The sequence below is a fragment of the Protopterus annectens genome, chromosome 14.part0 (assembly GCF_019279795.1).
Source record: "Protopterus annectens isolate FY-2018-M chromosome 14.part0, PAN1.0, whole genome shotgun sequence".
Taxonomy (NCBI): Eukaryota; Metazoa; Chordata; order Ceratodontiformes; family Protopteridae; genus Protopterus; species Protopterus annectens.
This window is the reverse complement of record NC_056748.1, coordinates 848,324,667-848,348,482: the sequence shown is the minus strand read 5'-3', so window position 1 is coordinate 848,348,482 and position 23,816 is coordinate 848,324,667.

Sequence of the window (23,816 nt, the reverse complement as noted above, 5' to 3'; positions counted from 1 at the left end):
GCAGTGTTACATTTTCATATATTCAGGCTTAATGTCAGGTTAGGTACCCCTAAAAGTATAAACAGTATTTTGAAATAAAACTGTTTTTAAACTGATTTTGAATAGAAAATCATCATTAAAAGCTGTGTGAAGTACAGCAAGTATCACAGAGAAAGCCTGAGCGTGATTCATTTATGACCGATTCAGATAAGAAACAAATAATAATAATAAAATAGAAATAAAAATACAGACAACAGAATCATTCCTTTAGACATCATATTAATAGTAATGCATCACTGAGACAGAAAATGAATTCTGATGAAATTTCATAACCAGATTAAAAAATGAAGAACTAGAAAAGAGAACAAGAATATATAATATTGGAATTATAGGATTAAAACTATGAATGTAAAATAAAGTTAGAATCTTTCCTGCAGCTATACTGTCTAAATGTAAAGCTGTCATCACCTTTAAACATTGACAGAGCTTACAGAGTCATAAAATCACCTCTGTTTCAACCAAATAAACCAAGACACATTATTAAACTTTCAGATTTTAACAAAGTGCTACTACATGGAATTGCTCCGTCAGAATTATTCCTAGTGACTCAAAATTAGTATTAAATGACAATAAGGAGGTTCTGCACAATGGCTTGGTGACCATGACTACTGACTGATTCTTTCAGAATTCATGCTATCATTAATCTGTTTTATGTGAATGTGCGATAGGCAGCGCTGAGCCTCTTTTGGGTAAACAGATGGCCGCAGAAAGGAACAAGGAGCTAATTCAATGTGATTTGGGGTCACACAATGACAGACACATGGTGAAAAATGTTTGTGATGCTTAAGATACTGCAGACTGTGAGAGAAGAAACTAAGAGCCTATGGAGATGGTTGTGAAAGCCACAGGTACTCTCATTACATTTGGAGTCTGAGCTTGAACATTTTCACATTACCATCAATAAGAAGAAAGTGGTAACAGCCCAGCAAGAAGACAGGATTAATTTTATTGTAGAATGAAATACAATCTATAAAAGAGAAAAAAAAAAGATGACATGAAGAATACGATAAGAAGGGTAACGCTCCAAATGGTCAGCATCTCAGAGACAGTGTCTGACTCTGACTTAGACAGTATTATTTAAACTTGTGTTCTGCTTGCAATAAATGTTCCAGCTTCTATGTATTGTGAGATAACTCATAATCATAGTGTAGGCAAAAAAAATGGAAATGCCTTCAAATCACAACATGATTTAATCAAGCTGAAAAATTTACCAAGACTTTTCAAAGCAACTGTCTTTTCTGACGTGCAATCAGACTTAAAATAAAAACAGTTTGATCATGGCTAACTTACACTTTCTCACTTGTTCTGATGACACTATTTTAGAAAATGAGATTTCATTCCCTACAGATCCAAGACAGTATAACTGAAATCTGCAGGGAGCAAGATATTCTCCCAGAAATGTACTGCGGGGTGTCCAGAGAGGGGCAGAAGTATACGATAATCACATGGATGCAAACTTGTTGGAGGAAACAGAGTTGGCAGTTTAAAGGAGTCACACTGTGGACTGTCAGCTTCACATGAAGCATCTACAGGGTGTAACATGAGGGTAAGGTCTGTCAAAAGGGTACCCAAAAGGAGGGTGCACTGAGTCAAAAAGCTGAGGAGTTGAACAAACTGGCAAGCTAACAGATAAAAGGGAGACTCATATGACATGGAACGTCAGGAACCTGCGAGAAGAATCAAGCGATGCAGCCATACGAAATGATTATCCAAACACTGGGCAGATGTGGACAGTTTGGGCTTTAATGAAGAATGGGAAAGTGAGGCCACGGTGTTCTAGAAGGCTGAGGATGCCTGAAAACAATGTGTTAGAGTCTGTACATCAGTTGAAGGTACTGCTTACCTCCATCTGTTAGCAATGCTGGAGTGGATGAACAAAGACATTTTACTTAAGTGGAGGGGTCTGAGGAAAACTGACTCAACTATGGCTTTGGTAATTACCAAGATAGCTGTTGTCATATAACAGACAGAAAAAATATATGTAGTTTTAAAAAGAAAAGAAACAAAGGCTTGCTGTTTACCTCCCTCCCCAAATAATTAGTTTTTTTATCTTGTTCATAAGCATTCTTCAGTTGAAAATGGCTTTAGTAACCAAGAGACCAGTTAAGGTGATGTCTAGTTTCTTTAAGAAAAAATGTGCTTACTGTGACCATCTAGAATGGGTGTGAAGTCAATATTTCATGCCTAACAAATGCTCAAAAGCAGACTGTTAGCTGAATTAAAGGAGATGTCGACTCTCTAATGATGTTAACCTTATCCCAGGTATGTTTCCTCCCTACAATATCACCTAGATTTTATTTAGTGCTCAAAAGCCATTCAACACCATTCAGTTACTATTTTTTCCATTCTCACAAATTATGAAGGTCCTGTTACTTAACTTGTTCAGATCTCATGATGTTTCAGAAAGGAATTTGCCTCAACCTATACACAGTAGCATAAATTAGAGAACAGAGATTATCTAGGTTTCACCATTAAAGCTACCTAAAATTTTACATCTTGAAACTGTCTTGTTAAGACATTTAGAAAGGATAAATATAAAGTAGAAGACTTTTCCGGATAGTTGCTTGAGAGACTTTGCTATGAAGAAAAAAAGTGAGTTACTCTGCAATTTTGAATAAAAACGTTGGTAAATCATGTCATTGTTGGCCAGGGAAATACTACTTCTTTCATCCAACTATACAAATTAGGATGAGTATCAAATTTACAGGCAGCTATAATTTCACTTACTAAAACTTTGAAATGACTATTGTCAGTCACTAATAAATGAGGAGAGCTGATAACTTTCATACCTTACAAGAGTGTTGGAAAGGGAGGTTCTGAAACTTTTTAAGGACTACAGCTTTGAAAACTTAACAGACCATTATTTATTTAGTTATTTCCTTCATTAATACATTTGTTGTCTTGGAGAGGGCACTGATCTAAGACCGTTTTCAGGTATGACCTGAGACTAGAAGGCACTTATACATAACCAGTACTGACAGTATTTATAGAGATAAGTATAACAATTATGAATTGCATGGAAGTATATAAAAAGTGTATGCAAACATATATGGTATAGAAACGTCAATACAATTAAGTCACCATGTATGCTGTTATGACTGTCATGTACAATACATCATAGTATGGAATACCAAAGGGCAACGGAGAAAGTAATGACAGCTAGAACGAAGGGGGTCATAAGCAGTACCTACCACCAATGAGGTTAATGAGAAGAAGACAAACATATATTGAAGGTGGGAAGAGAGAAAGAGAAAATAAAAAAAAAGAAAAGAGACTGGGTTAGTATAAATAATAGGAGGTATAAGCTAGTAAGGTATGCTCTGTAGAGCAGTGGTGGAATGTTACAGGAGAGGGGAGATGAAGGTGATATTAAAAGGAGAGGTTAAGAAGTAGAGAGAGTATGTGTGTTATCCATGAAGCAATGACATTGAAAGTATTTTTTTTTTCTATGTGCCTTACGAGATATTTTCTAAATGATTTCAGATTATTATCAGTTGCTAGGTTTTGAGGTATTTTGTTCCATGTGAATCTGATAAGAAAGACTTGTGCCAGTTAAAAGTAAGCACAGATCAGAGTAATTCAGTTAAAAGGAATCGTAGCCTTTTGTTTCATTAGACCATTTAAAGAGCTTGTGATACACAGCACTGTCATTATAAGCAAATAGGAAAAAACTCCATCAGACCAAAGCTCAAAATGGTCTGTTGTGATCAGTGTGCTACTGGAGCAAACAAACTAAATAAATAAATATAACATCTAGACCTTATTGTATTATATATACATAAACTCCAGTCTGGGAGAAAGACAAAGAAATTGAAAAGTGTAGTCTTGTTAGTGTAGTTATCCTTGTGACAGTGAGTTTAATGCATGTAAAATTAAAATATAATAATAAATACTACAGGAAAAAAAAAAAAAAAAAAATATATATATATATATATATATATATATATATATATATATATATAGATATATATATAGTTTCATAGTTTCATAGTTTAGTACTAGGCTATCTGCCTTGGGGCATTTGTAAGCCTAGCCATAGTGATGTGGCTTTCGCCACCCCATGAAATGGTACAAAAATGCACAGAATAAATTTAGAATACTGTGCCTCTGTCTAGTAGTGACACAGTGAAGGTCCCCTTATATAATAGAATTAGTTAACTGTGCCCCTGTCTAGTAGTGACACAGATGTGACCCCTGGGGTAAACTTACGATCTCCCATCCACTCATCAAGATTTCTCTTGAATATATATATATATAGCTATATATATATATATATATATATATATATATAGAGCTATATATATATATGTATATATATATATATATATATATGTATATATCTATATATATATATATATATATATATATATATATATATATATATATATATATGTATATATATATATATATATATATATATATATATATATATATATATATATATATAGCTCTATATATGTATATGGGAGCCCTTCATTTGTTCGAACTTTCAGATGTTCGAAACTCATATGGCTGACACCATATGAGCGAACATTTGAAAGGCCGATAAATGATAGCGGGGATCCCGCTGCAGTGCGGGACTGGGAGATTCCCCTTTCCTGCACTGTAGTGCGATCTCAGAGTGAGAATATTTAAGTAGCAAGGGGTGTGGGAGGTGTTGGGGAGAGGGACTTGCCCCCCTGCATAACAAAGTTTTTTTTCCAAAATCTCTATTTCAATTTTCTTTTTTCAAATAATAACAATACGATAACTCAAAAACACAAATAAACAATACAAATACCTACCTAAAGAAAACAGACAACCATCTCATTCCGAGAAAATTATACACACACACACACACACACATATATATATATATATATATATATATATATATATATATATATATATATATATATATACACAATATATACACAAGAAGTCACTACATCGTCAAGTAAAGTATGAGAGTTCTTATGTTCCTTTGGTCTCATATGGGATAGTTAGAATGGGGATAGTCTATATATAAAGTAAAAATAGAAATGTAACCATTTATTTGTATGTTTAGGGAAAATATCAAGTTACACATATACTAAGAAAAGGGAGAAGATGCAAGAAAGACTGGTTATACTACATTCATTTCTTATTTAAAGGTTAGCTTTTCTTGACAATTTGTAGACGAATTTTGTCAAGAATTATATCTAGTAAGTAACCCCAATATTTTTGGTTATAGCGTTTGTTTTTTTGTTTTTGAATAAATTAATTTGTGAGATGAGATATATTTGATAGCAAGATTGCTAAAATTTTCCCATGTAATTGGTGACCTGACATTCCAATTCTTTGTAATAAAGTATTTAATAAGGGCACACATCGTAATAAAGACATGTTTTAATATTTTTTGGAATTGATTGATATTAATGTGCAATATAGCTATCTCCCAAGTAAGGGTTGATTTTTCATATCCCATCTTCTCTAATCTTACTCTCAAGGAACACCATAAGTTGTGTATCTTAGTACAGTTCCACATGACATGTAAAATATCAGCTGTTTGATCTGGACAATGGGGACATATAGGCGAAAAGTTAGGATTGAATTTATTTAATTTAGATAAGGTATAATATAGATTGTTATTTACCATAATTTGTGTATATAACAGCTTCTTGAAAGGAATGAATTTGATTGTATTTTTAATGGCTACTTTCTTATTTTCTTCAGTCAGTGATTGATTTTTTGTTTGCCAATAGTTAGAAAATAATAAAGAATTCTGATGTTTTGTACTCATTGCAATTTTATAAGTCCTAGAAATTGTTTTCCCTTTAATCGCAAGATTTTCAAGTATTAATTGAACTAAATCTATGTTCTGTAAGTCAGTGTGTATTTGTGAGAATTTAGCATTTATAAGATGATGAAGTTGATTAAGGATAATACTATATTTCATAGGAAGTTTGAGTTCAAGTCTCATTTGCCCAGTGTTAGAGTCTTTCCATTGGTATATATCCCATATTGTGTAGTCTTTTATCAGGGGGTAGTTTGTTAGATTTACTAGTTTATTATTTATTAGTAAATTAGGATTTAGCTGTAATGGTTGTATAAGGGCAACAGCGTCAGCTAATTGCAATGATTTAAATAGTTTCTGTGTTGTAAGAATCATGTTTTTAATTAGTGGGTGTAAATTCTTCGTGTATATGCTAGCCTGGTTTAAATTCAAGAATGGTAAGGATTTGATATTACAGCCAAGGGATTTCAACTGCTCATACCAGATTTTGGTCCACTGGGGTGTCCAAGTATTTATATACGAGTCATAGTTTATTATTTGTATTAGTCTGTATATAGTAATAATACTATAGTAAAGCTTAAAATCAGGTAACCCCAATCCTCCCTTATCTTTGGAGAGTACAAGTTTTGCATATTTAATTCTGGTAGATTTAGGATACCATAAGAATCTTGATATAACTTTTTCCATGGCAAGGAAGAAGTTTTGGGGAATATTTGAAAAGGTAGCATGTAACTGAAAGAGAATTCTTGGTAGAAAATTAATCTTGACAGCACTAGCTTTTGACAGTAGAGACATATTAATGTTCTTCCATCTATCCATACCGTTTTGAATACTAGTCCATGTAGTTAGTAGGTTATTGTTCATAATATCTTTGAAGTCTGAAGTAAATATTATTCCCAGATATTTTATCTGGTAGTTTATTTTGATCTCACTCATAGGAAAGTACAATTCTTATATATATATATATATATATATATATATATATATATGGGTCTACCTTGCTTAATCTAAATTACACTTACCTAAATTTGAAAAACGCAAGATGACTTCACCAAAACCTTATTATGTTTTCTAAGGAAAACAAACCACTTGGCCACCAGGGTGAACTTTGCCCTTTTTCCTAGTGTAGTGCGATCTTGGAGTTGGTATATTTAGTTAGGGGTGGTGTGGATTTAATTTGTGTCTGTTTGTTTTGTTCTTCCCTGGTGACCAAGTGGTTTGTTTCCTATAGAAAAAATATCATTGCTCCATGGATTAATTCAGAATAGTGTACTTTTGATTAATGAAAGTAGACCCATATATATATATATATATATATATATATATATATATATATATATATATATATATAGATACACACACACACACACACACACACACACACACACACACACACACACACACACACACACACACACGCACACACACACAGGAATATATACAGGTACACTAAATATGTGTCTGCCATGCATACCGTTGCAGTCTATATAAATCATCTTCCAGTTCCTTACATAAACTTTTAAAATCACTTAAATTCTCACCATTATTTTGTGCTGTTATCGGAACATTGATGTTAGACAAGTCCAGAGTCAATAAAGGGTTCGGATTTTGATGTAGTAACAATTCCCATTTAAAAGGTTTGTCCCTCTCCTCCGAACGATAATCAAGTTCAACTTCTGTTAGTTCCATCGTGTGCAAACAGCTGCAGTAAAAATCTTGAGAGACCAAGTAATAAAATATACAAACGAACCTGTTGCTGTATTGCCAAAGAGACCACCCATAAAAAACTGAAAGGTAATCCACAAAGAAAACTGATGGTCTCACCACGAAATAAATGAGGAATGCGTACCAAACACTTCCTAAAACAAGTACTTTATTAACGAAAGAAAAATGAGCGCTTTCGCGTAGACTCCTCTACGCTTCATCAGATAAAATACACTACAAAATAACACCATTTAAATACTAATCTAGGCGGGAAAGTCAAAACAATTAATAAACTTAATCATCAATTAAAAATCAATTAAAAACCAATGGCAACTGTGATAAACTAATCTTTTGCATACAAGTACTTCTTCCAACGCTATAAAGCAGTAAAGACACATAGATATGTAAACTCACAAAAACGATGTTTACAAACACTCACACTACAGTTGAAGACTGTTGTTTGTAAAGCATTACATAAAAAATATAAACTGCTAGCGACCTGAAAGACAATCATCTTTCCATAAGATTGCTTGTCGTGGAAAAGCGTAAAGATATGTATGATTCACCGACAGCAAAACAATGAAGATTTTGCTGTCTTCATCCTACTGTATAGCGAAACACTCTTATTCCGCTTCAAAGCGCTGATTTACTACATCCAACCATGCCTTTAAAATGAGAGGCTTCAATAGATGAATGAACTGAACCCACCCAGCTTCAAAACACTGATACACTACATCAAGCCGTGCCTTTAAAATGAAACTGTATAAGTTTCAACGAGTGAAGAAACTAAACCCACCCCCAAACTAAAAACAGAGATATGCCATCTGCATGGAATAGCGAAAATATATAAAAATATAAATAAAATATATAGAAAATGCATACTATAAAATTGTAAAAATATTAAACCTAGTCCATATTTCAATAAGATGATGACATCAAAACTGATAGCATTAAAACTGATAGCATTAAAGCTGATTAAAGAGACTTTCAGCAGTTCCAACGACCAACTATATGTGAAGACAAACATTTGTTGATAAATAATAATAGAAAAATGATCAAAATGGAATCTACTGCATACTCAAGATCTATATCTTAGAGTCTACTTCTAAAAAATATATTAACATAAAACTGAGTTGACATGTCAAAGGCTTGTCTAAAAACGATTGAGACTAACCTACCAAAGATGTCTGACAGTGTAAGCCAAAACAACTCTTACTCGTAATTAACAAATACATGAGGGACGCTATTGGTCTCAGTCTAAACAACAAGGGCATTTTTGCTTATAAATGCAATATTCAACAACAGCTCTTACTACTGAATGGCATAGACATAAAAAAACGTGAAATATTACCAGCCTCAGTCTAAACAACAAGTGGATTTTATGCGTACATAGGCAGTAAATAACAACATGTGTCCCTGCTAATAAAACGAAAAAATAAAAGAAATGGGCTAAGCCCTCCCAAAAACTCAACTATAAAATACAATAGAATATAACTCATTAGAGAAGGGAAACAGGGAACAATAAAAAGCAGTAAAATATGTGGGCAAAAGTGGCAAAAGGCTTGAAGGAGAGATGTCAGTCAAGGTCTCCTGCTATCCAACACAGGTTTGACTGTGACATAATTATTGAGACCTGGAGACACATGAGCACTTATTTTTTATGTAATGCTTTACAAACAACAGTCTTCAACTGTAGTGTGAGTGTTTGTAAACATCGTTTTTGTGAGTTTACATATCTATGTGTCTTTACTGCTTTATAGCATTGGAAGAAGTACTTGTATGCAAAAGATTAGTTTATCACAGTTGCCATTGGTTTTTAATTGATTTTTAATTGATGATTAAGTTTATTAATTGTTTTGACTTTCCCGCCTAGATTAGTATTTAAATGGTGTTATTTTGTAGTGTATTTTATCTGATGAAGCGTAGAGGAGTCTACGCGAAAGCGCTCATTTTTCTTTCGTTAATAAAGTACTTGTTTTAGGAAGTGTTTGGTACGCATTCCTCATTTATTTCGTGGTGAGACCATCAGTTTTCTTTGTGGATTACCTTTTAGTTTTTTATGGGTGGTCTCTTTGGCAATACAGCAACAGGTTCGTTTGTATATTTTTTATATTTTTATATTAATTTATCCTATAGTACACCTATAAGGTGTCAATATGACAAATGTTGTACAGCGATATAGGACTAATTTAAACAGGCTGTGAAAAATGCTATTATATTGTTTGAAACAAGAAAGTGTTTATATATATTTTTAATGAACATGCTGAGGAAGATGTACATGCTTAAACACAATAATATAGGAACATTTGCATCACGGACTCAACATGCTCTCAGTGATTAATGTTTTATCACAGTCTTATGACAGATAGTGGGTTGTTATTTATTTATTCATCTATTTATTAGGTTAAGCGTATCGTTTTGTTTAACGTACTGAAAAGCAGGTATTGTCAACATAAGGGTAGGACTAAACTTACTTCACAGACATGATGATTTTATAAATGTTTTACATATAAAATTTAGTGATCTCGTTTTGTAAATTTAGATCACCTAGATGTAGGTGAATGTGATTTTTAACACAATTGGTTTCACAGGTTAATATGGCTTTAAATGTTTGAAATGAAATGGTTAACGAAGTTGTTATTTTGGCGCCAAATTTGTATTATAAGGAGTCTTTGGATTAAATATGGTGTTCTGAAGAAGCCCACATAGATGGGTGAAAGCGCTTAACTGTTTTTATGGCATTTTTTTATTTTTTCATCTTGTGGAATAAATTATTTTCATACTATTGGATTTGACTCTTGTTTTGTGCTGTGTAGCACACACTTTCCTTGAGGTGACTGCACACTTATTGGTGACTCCGTGGCATTAAGTACTATTCTGAAGATACATGTGCCTTCTGAAGATCTTATAAGGTAAATATCCAAGGGTCCTTCCTCTCATGATCTTCTTTCGGCTGTTCCTGTTAGGGGTCGCCACAGCAGATCATCTGTTTCCATTTTTTCCTGTCCTCTGCATCATGCTCTTTCACACCAACCACCTGCATGTCCTCTCTCACCACATTCATAAAACTTATCTTAGGCCTTCCTCTTTTCCTCTTACCTGGCAGCTCCATCCTTAGCATCCTTTTCCCAATATACCCAGCATCTCTCCTCAGCACATGTCCAAACCAACGCAATCTCGCCTCTCTTGCTTTGTCTCCAAACTGTCCAACCTGAGCTGACCCTCTAATATACTGATTCCTAATCCTGTCCATCCTAGTCACACCCAGTGCAAATCTTAACATCTTTTACTCTGCCACATCCAGCTCTGACTCCTGCCTTTTCGTCAACGCCACCGTCTCCAACCCATATAACATAGCTGGTCTCACTACCCTCTTGTAGACCTTCCCTTTCACTCTTACTTGTACCTGTCTGTCATAAATCACTTCTGACACTCTTCTCCACCCATTCCACCCTGCCTGTACTCTCTTCTTCACCTCTCTTCCACACTCACCATTACTCTGAACTGTTGATCCCAAGTACTTAAACTCATCCACCTTTACCAACTCTACTCCCTGCATCCTTACCATTCCTCTACCCTCCCTCTCATTTACACACATATATTCTGTTTTAGCCCTGCTGACCTTCATTCCTCTCCTCTCTAAAGCATATCTCCACCTCTCCAGGGTCTCCTCAACCTGGTTCCTACAATGTCATCTGCAAACATCATAGTCCACGGGGCCTCCTGTCTGATCTCATCTGTCAACCTGTCCATCACCACTGCAAATAAGAAAGGGCTCAGAGCTGATCCTTGATGTAATCCCACCTCCACCTTAAACGTATCTGTCACTCCCACCGCAGTCCTCACCAATGTCACACTACCCTCGTACATATCCTGTACCACTCTTACATACTTCTCTGCCACTCCTGACATCCTCATATAATACCACAACTCCTCTCTAGGCACCCTGTCATATGCTTTCTCTAAGTCCACAAAGACACAATGCAACTCCTTCTGACCTTCTCTGTATTTGTCCAACAACACTCTCAGAGCAAATATTGCATTTGTAGAGCTCTTTCCTGGCATGAAACCATACTGCTGATCACTAATCATCACCTCCCTTCTTAACCTAGCTTCCACTACTCTTTTCCATAACTTTACTCTGTGACTGATCAGTTTAATCCCTCTGTAGTTACTACAGCTCTGCACATCACCCTTATTCTTAAAGATAGGTACCAAAACACATTTTCTCCACTCCTCAGGCATCCTCTGACTTTCCAAAATTTCATTAAACAATTTGGTTAAAAATTCCACTGCCATTTCTTCTAAGCACCTCCATGCTTCCACTGGTATGTCATCTGGGCCAACAGCCTTTCCATTCTTCATCCTCCTCATAACTGCCCTTACTTCCTCCTTGCTAATCTGTTTCACTTCCTGATTCACCATCCCCACACTATCCAACCTTCTCTCTCTCTCATTCTCTTCATTCATCAGCCCTTCAAAGTACTCTATCCATCTACTCAACACACTCTCTTCACTTGTGAATACGTTTCCCACACTATCCTTTATCACTCTTACCTGCTACACATCTTTACCAGCTCTGACCCTCTGTCTAGCCAATTGGTACAGGTCCTTTTCTCCCTCTTTAGTGTCCAATCTCTCATACAACTCTCCATATGCCTTATCCTTAGCCTTCGCCACCTCTCCCTGAGCCATGCGCCTCATCTCCTTATACTCATATCTACTTTCTTCATCTCTTTGACAATCCCATTTCTTCTTCACCAGCCTCTTCCTCTGTATACTCTCCTGTACTTCCTCATTCCACCACCAGGTCTCCTTGTCCTCCTTCCTCTTTCCAGATGTCACACCAAGCACCATTCTAGCAGTCTTTCTTACTAGCTCTGCTGTAGTTACCCAGCTATTCGGTAACTCTTCACTGCCTCCCAGTGCCTGTCTTAACTCTTCCCTGAACTCCACCTCACAGTCACCCTTTTTTAACTTCCACCATTTAATCCTTGTCACTGCTTTCATACTCCTCCTCCTCTTGATCACCAACGTCATCCTACAGACCACCATTCTATGCTGCTTAACTACACTTTCCCCTGTCACCACTTTACAGTCTCCAATCTCCTTCAGACTGTCCCTCCTCCATAGGATATAATCCACCTGTGTGCATCTTCCTCCACTCTTGTACATCACCCTATGCTCCTCCCTCTTCTTAAAATATGTATTCACCACACCCATGTCCATCCTTTTCGCAAAATCCACTATCATCTGACCTTCTGCATTCCTCTCCAACACCATACCTACCCATCACTTCCTCATCCCCTCTGTTCACTTCACCAACATGCCCATTGAAGTCCGCTCCAATAACTAGTCTCTCACCCGTGGGTACACTCACCACCACTTCATCCAACTCACTCCAAAATGTTTCTTTCTCATCCATCGCACACCCAACTTGTGGAGCATATGCACTAACAACATTCATCATTACACCATCAATTTCAAGCTTCATAAACATCATTCTATCAGACACTCTCTTCACCTCCAAAACACTCTTGGCATACTGTTCCTTTAGAATAACCCCTACCCCATTTCTCCTGCCATTCACACCATGATAGAACAATTTGAACCCACCTCCTATCCACCTGGTCTTACTTCCCTTCCATCTGGTCTCTTGCATGCACAATATATCAACCTTCCTTCTCTCCATCATATCAGCTAGCTCTCTCCCTATACCAGTCATACTGCCAGCATTCAAATTTCCTACCATCACTACTACACTCCTAACCTTCCTCCTCTCTTCCTGCCTTTGGGTATGCCTTCCCCCTCCTATTCTCCTTTGGCCAACAGTAACCCAATTTCCGCCAGCACCCTGGTGGCTAACAGTACTGGTGGCAGTTGTTCTTAACCCGGGCCTCGACCGATCTGGTGTAGAAATATGAAATGTTCTCCACATAAGTAATTTGGCAGAGGTTTTACGCCGGATGTCCTTCCTGATGCAACCCTTCCCATTTATCCAGGCTTGGGACTGGCACAAAGAAATGCACTGGCTTGTGCATCCCCAGTGGCTGGGTTCCAAGGGTCCTTCCCCTATGAAAGGAAAAAAAACATTTGTCCTGAAGAAATAATTTGGCAGAGGTTTTACGCCAGATGCCCTTCCTGACGCAACCCTCCCCATTTATCCAGGCTTGGGACTGGCACAAAGAAATGCACTGGCTTGTGCATCCCCAGTGGCTGGGTTCCAAGGGTCCTTCCTCTATGAAAGGAAAAAAAAACATTTGTCCTGAAGGAACTCTGATATCTTATTGTCTGCTAGGAGGATATTCCAATGTCTTTGGATGCTATCCAATAAGGACCCTTGGATCTCATTTTAATCACTTCAAACATGGCTTTACATACACACCGGTTCCTATTCAGAGAACTATGACAGGTGATTTACTTTTTGATGTAGACACTGCACACACTGCCATACATTGATGAAATCTAAACAATTCACTAGCAGGAATACAGGGACTATTTATGACATCAGGTTCTATGCCAATTGTGGAACCGACTGGGTGATTTATCTTGCGACATGCACCTGCTCTGACTTTTATATACGACAAACTTCTAGACCCTTGAGACTACAGATATCCGAACATTGCAGTGATATTAGGACCAAAAAAAACAGTAATGCTTTGTATAAACATTCCATTGCACACAAGAATGCTAATTTTAGATTTATTATTACAGACAGGATTGTGGGGAATAGAATAAATAAAGCAGGATGGCATTCAATATTAAATACAAAAGAAAAGAAATGGACCATTAAGTTGGGTGGTTTATTCCCACCAGGGCTTAATAAAATTTTTGATTAACAAATGAGCATGAATTTTGTTCCCACACTGGGTTATATAAGGGCATTGACTTTTATGGCTTTTTCACTTACTGATGAAGGCTACTTAACTTGCTCAGCCGAAATCAGTTTGTTAAAAATCCATTTACCCAAACTTAAATAACAATTAAATGTCGCATGACGACCCTTATTAAAATTTAAAAGCATGCACCCCTGAAAAATATTCATACATAAAATACCTATAAAACTTATTTGGAAAAATGTTTACTGCAAGGAGATGCCACACTAAATTAATCAAAAGTATTAGTAAAGGGGTACATGAAGGTAGAAAAAATGTGTATAGACCATAAACTCAACAATCAAATAACCATGATTTAGAAAAGGCACCTCCAGAGACAGATACATAAAAACTTGGTATGGTATTTATTACAGCACGGACACCTATACAATAAGAAATATTAACAAAAAATTTGGAATATTTTGAAAGGGGACCAATCAATAAATTCTGTAGTGGGGGGACCAGTACAGAACAAAGGAGTGTATAACTTAAAAAAATGAGTTAGAGAAATAAAATAAAAAGAAAGGTGGGATTAAGGTGGCAGTGAAGACATATGAGTGCCAGAATTGGTACTACTGTAGATATATGACCAGTAGTCCATTAGTTTTTGTACAAATATGGAAATGGCATACCCTGCCCTAAAACATTGTACTTGTGAGATGATAAATGTGGTATATTCAGCAGAATGTATGTCATGTCAGGCATTTTACACAGACAGAACTACTAGGAAATTGAATAGAAGAGTACATGAAAACTACTATGCCATAAAAGATAACAATCAGTAAACACACGTTGCACAGACATACTAGTACATTTGAAAAATATAAGAATTGTTTGTGCTTTCTTATTGACTGCAATGAATCTGATATTAGTAGGATGATGCAGAAAATATTTTGGTCACCAAGGAATATGAATGAAGGTTACAGTTAAGTGTTACTCTAGATCATGGACTAAATGACTATTTGAATTTTAAATGTATCTTCAAAAGGCAGAGGTTAAAAGTGAAAAAATAATATTTATTTTATATAGCAGAAATATTCTGCAGATATTTTAGTAAGATGCTTCATTTAATTTACAAAGAATTTTTATATATATTTTATACATTTTTTTTTGTTAGGTATATATGCTTTTAAAGCACTTATTCCTGGCACCAGTCAATACAGTTTTTCATCATGTTACACTTGATTTGTTTTTATTTTTATTTTTTCATTGTGTGGCCATTGCCATCTGTGTTTTTATTTTAAGAACTCAAAGATATTACAAGGAAAAGTTTGAGATTTATGTTGGCATTATATCTACCCTGAATGTAAAACAAACAACAATGCTAAAATTCAGTCAGTGAAAAGATGAAAAATAAATAACAAAGGCTTAAATAATAACTGGGGATTTCATGTATGATGATCTATAAGCAATAAATAACTAAGCAAGAATGCCATTATTGGAAAGCAGTCTACAGTGAAAATTGGCTTAAATAAATAGGTATATTGAATAAAACTGTGAATATCATAGAATAAAATGCAGGCTGCAGTTTACTGTAAAGATGTGCTACTCAGTGACATTTAAAATGGGGAGTCAGGCTGATAAAAACAAACAGTATAAAACTAGGAAGTGTGTTAGAGGAAGTTAGACGTCAGTTAGAGAATGCTAAAGGGTGAGGATGTGTGTTTGCTACTAGAAGGTACTGAAAAGTGAGTCAGAACTAAAAACCTGAATAAATAAGGTTATTTGTTGGCTAACTCTGATGGAAATTTGTGCTGGAACAAACTACGGTAATGCAATATTACCAGACACTGAAAGATGATATACATTTTTGAGACTGACTGAGGAAAGCTGAGTTTAACTCATGTCAGTTTGTGGAACCTAATTCTGGTAATGCATTATGTGAAATTAGTTACTGGCACTATGTTGAAATGTACAAAAGTCTGACTGACTGATTGAGGGATTGAGTGATTGATTTATTGTCTCAGTAGTCACACTAAGGAGATTTTTTAAATAAATACACCACTTAGATATTTCTGATGATATATGTGTCGGCAATCTGTGACATTTTCACATTATGAGCACAAATAGTTATGGAATGTATGACTTTGTGTTGGTGGCCTCAGTATTTTTATTAACACTCCATTTTGGTTGTCTTCCTGACATAACGTATTGCAAAGCTACTTGCTGTGATAATAATACCATATATAATGAAATTAGATGCTTTCACAAATTCAAATTTCTAGCATCTTGCTCATAACAAATTCTCCTGTATCTAATACTATGAGACTGAGATTGTATTTGTCAGCCTTTGAATTTAACCAGACCAATGTTACATCTTATCTCTTTCATTTCTTAAATATACCATGGCATATTTCCAGTGAACTTTAATGCATCTTGTAGGAAGATATATTAGAAAAAACAGAAGAAACTGCATTATGTCAAAAATTGATAGGGTTGTTTAACTGAAGTAATATTTTAATTGTCAAACAATGATTTCTTTATTACTTTCTGATAAATGTGTTCATCTTACTTAAAAGTAATAATTTGTTAATAATTAAAACACACTGTTTATTCGGCATTAAATGCAGGCACCTACTTTTCTCTTGTTGTGGGATGTGTAGCTGACATGTTAAACCTGTCTAGACAAAGTTTTCATTAGCACACACACACACATATACTTTATAAGGTACTGGGAATTTGCCAGATACCCCTGCTGTCTTTCTTCCTTGTCTTACATTTCCTGGCGTTTTTATGTCTTAATCTATTTTAAGAACATTCAGGGCACTGGTTAAGTAATGTAGTTACTACAGCAGTTTCTAAATGTTAACACTATTGACACCACTGAATCCTGGGTGCTGTCTGTCACACTTTTCCCCTTCTCTGTAATGGCTGCTTTCATCCTAAATATACAACTCACCACTTTATTCAAGTCATGCAATACTTACTTTCATAACTTCCATTTTCGTTTCATTTCCCCATCTATTCCACTTTTTGGTTGTATTACTTAAAATTATATTTTTCCAAGTCTTACATTTCTCTTATTTTATATTTCTTTTATACTGTTCGGAGGATACATTTTTCTAGAGCTGTCAGCTTGTTTCATCACTATCCCCAGGGCTTTTTTTAACATTTTGAACAATGTTTATTTTATATTTGTCAAGCTTGCATGGGGCCGAATGAATAAAATATAATGTAGGCAGTTGCACCAAGGATGTATATGATCTGCAGAGGTGGGAAACTATAAATAATTTTAAAAAGTCTGACTGATTCCACCCCCATGCATCTCTCTCAGTTGCCAATGCATTTACCTTTTTTTTTTTTATTTTTCTAGTCCACGTTTCTTTCTCTGCACTTTCTGAAGGGCTCTTACCATGAACAGGAGAAGGGTATGCCTCTTTGAAATGATGAAGGCTCCATTTCAAATATGTATTTTAATGCAGTAATAGACCTAAGAAATTAATAAGACCAAAAATGCCGTTTCTGAGTTAAAGTATTGCAATTGTTATTTTGTTATATGCACAAAACCACCAGGAAGTGAGAGACAAGCTCAAATAAACAATCAATGGAGTGTAGAACCACGAAGATTTATTAAATCCATTTCAGACTTGGTAAGCGCTTTCGTCCTGACAAGTGTAGGACTTTATCAAAACCAAAGTGCCTGCCAACTTGCAACAATTAAATAGAATAACACTAATTAAACAATCAAGAATTAAAGTGATATCCATAAAAACAGCCTTAAACAAGCCCATAAGAACCATAGTTGGCTCATAAAAATATATACAAGTGAAACACTGAGTGTGTGATAATCAACAATTAATAAAGCTATCCCAATAGAAATTATACTATATGTTAAAATATGTTATAAAATAGATGCCCTATCCCTTAAAATCGGCATCAATGTTCATTTATTCCTGAGGGGTGTTGGCATTAAGAATTAACTGCCATCTAAACTCACTCTTGCATATTTCATTAGACCAATTACTACCCCTAATGTTTTTCTTAATAATCTCCATAATACCAAACTTAAAACCATTGTAGGCATCACAAGAAAGTGTGTTTGTATAGGGCATTGTTGTTATTGTGGGTTTCTATGGCATAAAGGTGTTCATAAATTCTTTTGTGGTGGTTTTGTGTTTTTCTTGGTTAATTTCCCCTCAAGCTGCATTTTTTTTCTGGTATTTTGCTATATGTATTTCCATCTAGTTTAGTTGATCACATTTTTGAAATGCAGAAATTCACATGGTCGAGGCCAAATTATTGACATTTTAAAAAGTCAAATGGATTGTACTGAGATTGTGATACAGTGGGGAGTGGGGAATGTGTCCCTTTCCCCATTGTAGCGTAATCTCTGGGTTGGTTGTATAGAACAAGTACGAAGTGCTTGTGCTATTTCCTTGATTTTTGACTTTTTAAAGGTCTTGACCATGTGAATTTTGACATTTTAAAAATTTGATCAACTAAACTAGATCCATGTATTTAAACTCATTTGCATCTAGTATTAAATATTTCCTTGCAATGGGGGTTATGCTCAGCACTACCATTCTTTCTGGTAATGTAAGACTAGGCTAGTTTGTTACTACAGGGTTACTAAACATACAATTGAGACTAGTGCGTTGCTAAAGATTTACTAAGCATACAGCTGAGTTACCATCTACAATTTTTTTACACTGGGCAGAATGAGGTATACAGCGGATATGTATCATACTGCACAAATTATAACTGCTTTGGTATGTGAATCATTTTGTCTTTTAAAGATCATATATGAAGACTTTTGGTGTGTACTGTACATTGTATATGGACATTTCTGCTTGGTATTTTTAAAGATCATATACAAAGTCTTTTGGTGTGTACTGTACATTGTATATGGACATTTCTGCTTGGTATTTTTAAGATCATATACAAAGCCTTTGGTGTGTACTGTACATTGTATATGGGCATTTCTGCTTGGTATTTTTAAAGATCATATACAAAGCCTTTTGGTGTGCACTGTACATTGTATATGGACATTTCTGCTTGGTATTTTTAAAGATCATATACAAAGCCTTTTGGTGTGCACTGTACATTGTATATGGACATTTCTGCTTGGTATTTTTAAAGATCATATACAAAGCCTTTTGGTGTGTACTGTACATTGTATATGGACATTTCTGCTTGGTATTTTTAAAGATCATATACAAAGCCTTTTGGTGTGTACTGTACATTGTATATGGACATTTCTGCTTGGTATTTTTAAAGATCATATACAAAGCCTTTTGGTGTGTACTGTACATTGTATATGGACATTTCTACTTGGTATTTTTAAAGATCATATACAAAGCCTTTTGGTGTGTACTGTACATTGTATATGGACATTTCTACTTGGTATTTTTAAAGATCATATACAAAGCCTTTTGGTGTATATGTACATTGTATATGGACATTTCTGCTTGGTATTTTTAAAGATCATATACAAAGCCTTTTGGTGAGTAATGTACATTGTATATGGACATTTCTGCTTGGTATTTTTAAAGATCATATATAAAGCCTTTTGGTGAGTACTGTACATTGTATATGGACATTTCTGCTTGGTATTTTTAAAGATCATATACAAAGCCTTTTGGTGTGTACTGTACATTGTATATGGACATTTCTGCTTGGTATTTTTAAAGATCATATACAAAGCCTATTGGTGTGTACTGTACATTGTATATGGACATTTCTGCTTGGTATTTTTAAAGATCATATACAAAGCCTTTTGGTATATACTGTACATTGTATATGGACATTTCTGCTTTGTATTTTTAAAGATCATATACAAAGCCTTTTGGTGTGTACTGTACATTGTATATGGACATTTCTGCTTGGTATTTTTAAAGATCATATACAAAGCCTTTTGGTGTGTACTGTACATTGTATATGGACATTTCTGCTTGGTATTTTTAAAGGTCATATACAAAGCCTTTTGGTGTGTACTGTACATTGTATATGGACATTTCTGCTTGGTATTTTTAACATGATTTTAAAAAGCAAGTAAACTGATCTCACATGCATAGTGCTTTTACACATTCTTCCTGTGACTGCTACGCCGATGAATGGCATCCTGACATCATTGATTAGGTAAGAACTTCCTGCAATGCTGTTAACTGACAGGAGTTCTAAGGATTACAAATTTTATTATTATTATTATTATTAATTGTATTTTCTGTTTTTCTTTATTTTCTTTAATGAAGTTGTTTTGCTTCTGGGGTGTGCTTGATTCATTCACCATGCCTATCTACAATAAAAAGAGTAAAATGACCAGCAACATCAGCTGTATAGATGATGAGAAATGAGGAATGCATGACGCAGCTATAGCTGCATGCTACACTGCAAAACGTACAACATGTGCGAGTCCTTAAATAGTGATCGGCAAAAGGAGATAAGAACAGCCTTTTAGACAACATGTAATACAATAAACTACACTAATCTTGTTTTATTTTATTTAGATTCAATTTCTGTCTTGGACCACTTTATTAAAACTCCACATTCTCTTCTACTGACTGATGTCTTCATGCTAATTGCGCTAAAGATACTGAGAGTGGTATTTGTGAACCTGCACTTCTCTTGTGCACAATAGTAATTGGTGAATTCCAGCACTGCACCTGTATTTATATAAGCTAAGCTTGAGCAAATGGCACTAATTCCATAACATATTAGCCATGCAACAAAATGTCTGAAGCCGCAGCTTTGCATATCTTAGCAGGTATTAAATGAGTAAAAACCACCATAGTTTATTACTTTTGGTCAGTGGCTGCTGGCCTGAGCCTGCACAGATCTCTTGAGAACTTCCAACAAAGCCTGCACTGAACCAAACTGAGCACTACTCGTTCACAGATTACCAAAACTGTTTTCTTTTCACTGTAATGCATGTTCTACTTTATAAGGTTGGAAAATGGGAAGACAAGAAAGCTAGAAATAGGGGATTAAAAAGACAAAAGCGCACATTGAAGGAACAATTTAAAAGGATTGTGTAGGAAGAGGTTTGAGAGGAGGTGTACTATGTTGTAGGGGATAGACCCCCTCCCATTTTCCATTTTTTAAGAGGGAAGCTGGGAAAGGTATAAGTGGTAGAGGCTGTAGGACAGGGATTTAGGGAAGAGTTAAAGAGGACAGATATGTGACCTAATGGTTAAGGTGCTTGCCTTTCAAGCACAAGGTGCAGGGTTTGAGTCTCACAAGGGATAATTGGCTAGGCTTAAAATGGCTTGCAAGGGCAGTTAGCTTAGTACTAACCTATGAACCGATATAAGACAGAGAGAAATACTATGGTGGGTTGATATAGGTGTTTCAAAACATACAGATGGCAGACAGACACAAAATGGAGGGGAGAAGATGTGGAAACTAGGTACCACCTAGTGTGGAGGAACTCCATTATCGCTCTTCCCTAATGAACCTGACTAGAAAACAAATAAGGATCTGGCCTGAGGGAGCAATCTCAGCTCTGCAAGACTTCTTCGACTATACAGACTGGTCAGTGTTTAGAGAGGCTGCTGTGATAAACAGCCATGTTGACTTGGACATATACACTGAGTTGGTCACAACTCACATTTCTGTGTGTGTGGAGGATGTAACAAACACCAAACTCATCACCATACAGGCAAATCAAAAACATTGGCTAACTATTGAGGTGTACGAGCTCTTGAAAGTAAGAAATGCAGTTTTCTAATACCAAGATATGGAAGCTTTAAGTGTTGCCAAAGCCAAACTGAACAAAGGTATAAAGAGGCGAAAAGATCCTATGGCAAAAAGAAAAAAGTCACTTCAGGGACCAGAAGGATACCAGGCAACTATGGAAAGGATTGGAAGGCTCTCAAGAGAGTTGTAAGGTTAGCAGAAAGAATCATTGGCACCTCCCTTACACATCTGGAGTATCTACACAAATGCCACTGCATCGACAGGGCAAAAAAGATTTCCAGTGATCCAACAAGTCATGCCAATGGTCTGTACACTTGCCTGTCCTCAGGCAGGAGATACAGAAGCTTGCATTGTAAGAGCACCAGACTAAAAAACACTTTCCTTCCCATTTCCATTAGATTGTTGAACTCTTGGGAAAAACGAACCATGATGTCTGTTACATAACTTGCCTATGAAGGGGCTTATTTTATGGATATGCAATAAGTAAGTGCAATACTGAGGTAGCTCACTTACAGACTGAAGGACTGTAGAGTGCAAAATATAAACTGTGCAATAATTCAGTCTATTCATAGACATGCTGCTATTGTTTCAATTTTACTTTGACAATATTACCTTCATATTGCTCCTTGTCTTCCTTGTCTCCTGTTTGGGATGGATGTGGGTCACTGCTGTCCTGCCTTACTTACAAATTGCTACTTATTAAAATTCTACTGCGATATTTTATTAATTTTTCTCTGTCTATATGTGCAACTGTTTCCTGCATTGAGAATGAAGCGTTGTAATTTCATTCAGCTACACTGCTGTGTAGTTCTAAGTGACAATAAAGTTTTCTTTGACTTGAATTTGACTTGACTTGGTCAGAGCTGACTATGTCAGTGAGTCTTGCATATGCCACTACACTTAGAAACAAATCCACCGAACAGCCAGAAAAAGTCCAATAGCAGCCACTTTAATAACTCCACAAGTAAAACAAGTAAAACAGTCTGTTTTACTTGTTTTACTTGTGGAGTTATTAAAGTGGCTGCTATTGGACTTTTTCTGGCTGTTCGGTGGATTTGTTTCTAAGGTTCGTTTTTGTGATTTTTGGTTGTAGATATGCCACTACACTGCCTGAAATGGGCCCTGAAGCTCATGGTATTCAAGGCTTAGCAGGTTGCTACACACTAAGGTGGGCACAGGTATTGTGCTACTGTTCCTCCACTGCGAGTACTTCCCTAGGAGGATGGGGAAAGTGGTGAGTGTTTCATCACCTGGGAGGCACATGGCTGAGCTATCCCTGGGCTCTGTGGACCTGTAGAAAAAATAACATAAAAGGGAAGTGAGATAAAAAAAAATGAGAGTACCTTCAGACTCCTGTGTGGCCAGTGTAGCAGGTTAGTGTGTAGTTTATTGTACTACATCGTGCTGACATTTATATAGCATGACGCATGCACATATCACACTTACATCATCAAGTATGCCATCAACGTCAGACGCAGCAGAAAATCTACAGACCATGTCTGGTACTTTTTGTTATCCTACCAACAGATACAAACAGTTATATCTATCACAAGTCACTTTAACCACATATTCACGTATTTCTTCATAGGGTCAGTTCCAGAACCAAATACATCCTGTATCTTACCATAACAGGCTGATGCTGACATCTGCATGGCTGTTATAATAACTGCATAGCTCTCCTTCTCATTACACAGGCTGAGGACACTGGCACACAGTCACAAAGTATACTGATAGGACCCCTATACCACAGCAGTTGGATAACTCCTTAGGCAGCCAGCACCAGGTTCCTGTGCACAGCCTGAACCCAT